Source organism: Oncorhynchus keta, chromosome 1, assembly GCF_023373465.1.
Source record: "Oncorhynchus keta strain PuntledgeMale-10-30-2019 chromosome 1, Oket_V2, whole genome shotgun sequence".
Taxonomy (NCBI): Eukaryota; Metazoa; Chordata; class Actinopteri; order Salmoniformes; family Salmonidae; genus Oncorhynchus; species Oncorhynchus keta.
In genome coordinates, this window is record NC_068421.1 from 68,573,869 (window position 1) to 68,579,868 (window position 6,000).

Below are 6,000 nucleotides of genomic sequence, written 5' to 3' on the forward strand. Positions count from 1 at the left end.
TGCATTATTCAACTGCTATAACACCTCCTCCTACTGTTATAAATGTGTGTATAGATGATGTCCTGTTATAAGGCCTAGTGCAATGAGATACAGTGTGATGAACAGGAGATAACTCACAACTCACTCGCAATAGAGGCAAATATGTATATCTCACTCTCACTCTTTTCCGGCCTCTCAGACCCCTGGAACTGCAGAACACACATTGTTAGAAAAAAACACACACGCGCACACACACACGTGTCCTGTTATTAGTGTTTAGTGAGACAGTGTGTTAGTAAGGGACATCCTTTATGTCTCCCTGACATCCTGTCAGAAAGGTCACAGAGCGCTGGGGAGTCCGATGGTCTGTATGGTGGGAGAAAGCTGCCTCAACGCACTGATCTAAGGTCAGCTCAGAGTTTCACCCTTTAATGGTTATGGTTAGGATTGGGGGCGGGTAAGGTGATACTAGATCTGTGCATAAGGGCAACTATTATCTAGATTGTTGGACAAACCAGTTAAACTCTTGGTGGTTAATGATGATTATGATGCCATCCTTCTAACCACAACAGTCCACATAGATGTATACTCCTTATATTCACATATATATAAAAACTGACAGATAAGATATGTTTAACTTGCTATGCTTGTTCGTTTGTGATTAGTTTGTGCTCTCTGCTGTGGTAGTGGTTATAACGACATCTAGCGGTGTCATTATATTGCTAGATGTCGTTATAACCCCTACCACAGCAGAGCACACAAACTCATTATAAATGAGCAAGCATAGTTTGTGGAAATTCTATTCTCCCTAACTTGAAAAGTAAGTAAATAGGCTGCTGGCTTAGTTCAACACTAACAGTAGCTTATCAATAGAATGCTCTATTTGTTGGTTATGTGAGATAAAGAGAAGTGCTTTTTATTTTCCCATTGTGTCAAAAAAAACATTAATCTGCAGTTGTGTAAGCATTTCACCTTACGGTTACACCTGCTGTGTCCTGTAGGTCCATCCTGGTCACATAAACTAGACGTAACATAGTAAACGTAAATCCAGGACACACAAATTGGTATGATATGTAACCAATATCCTAGCTAACGTTAGCCACCTAACTAGAATTCATAATATATCACACGTTTAGCAAATTCCTTACATATTGTACGTTTTGCAAATTCATAACATATGACTCAAATTGTAATTTGTAACATTTCATATGAAATCGGTGATGGACAACCACAAATGTATACTTAACATACGAAAAGTAACATATCATACTAAATGGAGTGTGGGATTACAACAGAATAATATGAACTGCTCTGAGACCGGGTTGGTAGACCAGGGGGTTCCCAAACGTTTTTGTGGAGGGACACATTTTTTATAACAAATTCATCAGGGACCCCTCATAATATCAGAATAACTCCTACTTTAAAGTGTGATACAAATAGTGTACAAGCAGTTTTACTATGACTTCTGCAGTTTATGGCCAGACTAATTAAGTCTGGGGCCCTGGGAAAGAAAATGTTTAAGGCTCCCCTTCTGGCATCAGAGAGAAAATGTTAAAATTTGAAAGCTAATTCTTGCCATGGGTCAGTGTACCATTTGCAGTTTTAAAGCTTAAATTACAGTGCATTTATCTTCAAAACAACATTTTTGGGGAATACAAGAAGTTGAGTTGAAAAAATATATAATTGATGGATAACTGTGGATACCAACATCCCTGCAAGCTTCCCAGGCCCATGTTGTGCATCTAAGGGTTAAGAACATACATTGTGGATGAATAATATTTCAGTTGTTTTGTTTTGCACCCTCTAAACTTTTTCCACATAGGCTTATCCCTTGTCCAAAATTCGTTGAATGTGTTGTTGCTAGCAATATTAATAAAACATTTAATTGTAAAAAATATTTTGAGATCTGGCAGCGGTACCTCCACGGACCCCACTTTGGGAACCCCTGGTGTAGGCAAAACTTGACTAATAAACTTTGATTTGATGTCTGTGTGCCGAGGTCTCTGGCACTTTTTGGTTATTCAAAAAGATCCCAGATATAAGCCTGCATAAATAAAATCACTGTTGGCTTGTAGCTATACTCACACGTCGATGCTCGAGATAGAGGCAGTAGAAGCTTAGAGTCAAACAAACTGCCACGAGCGCGCTCTGAACAGACAGGACCACGGGGAGCCTCCAGCCTCTCCCGGACCTGTGCACCCGAACGTGAACCTCTCCATCCATTACTGGTTTGTAATGTCTTGATACACTGTATAATATTACGTTTTAATGTGTCTTCTTTTACCTGTATTTTCCAGTCTAAACTAATATATTACATTGCATTTTATGTAGCCTATATTTATTCTATATACAATAGTGATCATCATGGCGCGGCTGTCAGAATGCTCATTTGCCCGTCTCGGTTCTGTGTTTTATAAACCGGTGAGTGGGCACAAGAGAAGTGACTGGAAAACATCCCCCACAGACTAAAAAAAACAACACATCAACTCTTCTCATCTGTTTCATGTTTTCAGTTTCTAAAATTGGACTGATCACTGGTGACAGTTGCAGCTCCTAAAATGACCAATACGCGTTTGTGTGTGTTTGCGCGTGTGTGAAAGTTCGAGCAAACGGAGAGATTAGCTAGGAAACGGATTCTCCTGCCCTGCGCCCACATCTATGTCAGGAAAACACTGATGGAGGGTTGGATACAGACATCTAATATTTTATATGTATATCCCATAAAGGTAACCAATGTCAGAACCAGAACCATATATATATATATATATATATATATATATATATATATATATATATATATATATATATATATATATATATATATATATATACTCTCTCTCTCTCTCTCTCTCTCTCTCTCTCTCTCTCTCTGGCGAAACCCCTTGACTAAGATTAGGACTTGATGAGGAAATCTGAAACAGGTGCCTTTCCCCACCATCTCACTTTCTCTCCCCCTATATCTCACCTTTTCTTTCTCTCTTCTCTCTATTTCTTCCGCAAACCATATCATTCCCTCCACCCAATTTCTCGCTCTCCTTTTTTTGTGAACAATTATTTGTATTATTATATTCTGTATAAGGCAATATACAAGCAGTAGCCTACACAGGGGGAGCAATATAAAACATCAAAAAAAGAATAAATAAAGAGAAGAATCAAGAAGGAAAAAACAGAACACAAAACAAATACCTCATCTCTCCTCAGATCTTACCTCATCTCTCAGCCCAGCAACAGACCCAGGGTTAATATGACTGTGATAATCTACAGTGTGAGAGTGGAACAGTGGGACTACTGGAATCCTGGTCAGTTAGGTCACCTAAAGTCACAATAACCTTACATTTACAATGTTATTATCAAAGCAGTTAGTTTCAGTGAAATGTCAAGTGAGGGGGAGGGCAGATGAGGGGAGAGATAAGGCTCTGGGTCTGGGCATCCTACATACAGGGGAATTCCAGACATTACAGTAAAACTGTACTGACCTGTAGATCATTATTGAGAAAGCACAGCAGAAGGTGTTCTTTCTGAATCTGAGGGTGCCTTGGACCTGAGCCTGCAGCAGGGTGTGTGAAACTGTAGGAGTAGGGTATTTTAAAGGAGAGGGGGTGGGAGGGGGAGAGAGAGAGAGAGCGAGAGAGAGAGAGAGAGAGATAGAGAGAGAGAGAATGAGAGAGAGAGAGAGGCAGGTAGGTGGAGATGAGCCAGTGTGGTGATTCACTGGTTGACCCCAGCTCTAATAAACAAACAGCATTCAAATTCAATCAATTTCTTTCTTTCCCTCTCTCTCTTTCCCTACAAGTCCATGGTACTGTTTGTTAGCACAAGGGCCTAGTCACGTTGAGGGTCCTTTATTATTTGGCTGTCATTTCAGGTCGATCCTTTAGCTGTCATTTTTTATCTTCGCCTAAGCTGACTGCAGTTTCATATCTGACAGGCAAATAGCGCCAGAGACTGAGAGACCGAGGAAACATGCTGCATTTCATTATGATATTTAGTTTGTATTTGTATTTGTAATTATTATGGATCCCCATTAGCTGCTGATAAGGAAGCAGCTACTCTTCCTGGGGTCCAGCAAATTACAATACACATTTAACAATACATTAAGGGTGTGCCCTCAGGCCACTACTCTACTACCACTTATCTACAACACAAAATCCATGTGTACGTGTGTGTATAGTGTGTATGTTATCGTGTGTGTCTCTGTATCTGTATCTGTGTTTTGTCTCTTCACAGTCCCCGCTGTTCCATAAGATGTATTTTTATCTCAGTCATGGATCTATGTGGTACTGTGCACCTACCATAGTCTGTTCTGGACTTTGGGTTTGTCAAGAGACCTATGGTGGCATGTCTTGTTGGGTTTGGATGGGTGACCGAGCTGTGTGCCAGTAGTTCAAACAGACAGCTTGTGCATTCAACATGTCCCTCCTTGTGGCATCTGACAACACGACTGAACATTAGTCCAGGTGCGACAAAACTAGGGCCTGTAGGACATGCCTTGTTGATATTGCTGTTAAGAACGCAGAGCAGCACTTTATTATGGATAGACTTCTCCCAATCTTAGCTACAGTTGTATCAATATGTTTTGACCATGACAGTTTACAATCCAGGGATACTCTAAGTAGTTTAGTCACCCCAACTTGCTCAATTTACACATTATTCATTACAAGATTTAGTTGAGGTTTAGGGTTTTATGAATGATTTCTCCGAAATACAGTGCTTTTAGTTTTTTAAATATTTATTCCTTGCCAAACATTCTGAGACTAACTGCAGCCCTTTGTTAAGTGTTGCAGTCATTTCATTCACTGTAGTAACTGACATGTATAGTGTTGAGTCATCTGCATATATAGAAACACTAACTTTACTCAAAGCCAGTGGCATGTCGTTAGTAAATGTTGAAAAAAGTAAGGGGCCTAGACAGCTGCCCTGGGGAATTCCTGATTCTACCTGGATTATGTTGGTGAGGCTTCCATTAAAGAACACCCTCTTTGTTCTGTTAGAAAGATAACTATTTATCCCCAATATAGCAGGGGGTGTAAAGCCAAAACAAATATGTTTTCCAGCAGCAGACTATGATTGATCATTTTGATTGATGTCAAAAGCCACACTGAAGTCTAACAAAACAGCCCCCACTATTTTTTAACCGTTATTTAACTAGGCAAGTCAGTTAAGAACAAATTCTTATTTTCAATGATGGGTGGGTTAACTGCCTGTTCAGGGGCAGAACGACAGATTTGTACCTTGTCAGCTCTGGGATTTGAACTTGCAACCCGCTACCCTGCCGCCCCACTATCTTTTTGTTACCAATTTCTCTCAGCCAATCATCAGTCATTTGTGTAAGTGCTGTGCTTTGGACTTTGGAGTATTTTATTTTTTGATGTGTTATTTCTTACATTATTAGCCCAGAAATGTTTTGGTGTTATTACATACAGCCGGGAAGAACTATTGGATATCAGAGTGGCGGTAACTCACCAGCACTACCAGCATTATGACCAGGAATATGAGTTTCCAGAATCTGATATTTTGTTCGTACCCCCCAGGAAAATTTAACTTATTCCAGAGGCCAAACCAAAACCACGCTGGCGAAGGAGAGGTACTCGGAGAGGTCTTCTAGTCCAACTTAGAAGGCGTGCACACCACCCACCGCTTCCGAGTATATTACTTGCTAATGTTTAGTCTCTGGATAATAAAATTTCCGAGCTCAGGGCAAGGGTTTCTTTCCAGAGAGACATCAGTGATTGTAACATACAGTGGTTCCTCCTTTAAAAGTTGCGAGCTTGCACCATGGGACTTAGAGCTACCCAGCGTCTCGGCTTCATTGCTCCAGACCACCACAAGGGGGAGTTAGAGCACTCATTATGCATTTGGGTCCCAAGGTAGTGAAATAGTGAAGACATCACAAATATGAATTAACACTGGTCTCCCACGTGCCCTGCATTCTCTAGTACAGACATGGCCTGCTCTCCCTTATCCCATGTTTACTATAGTATGTATTGTAAACTGCACAGTAGCCTAATAAACAAATAAACA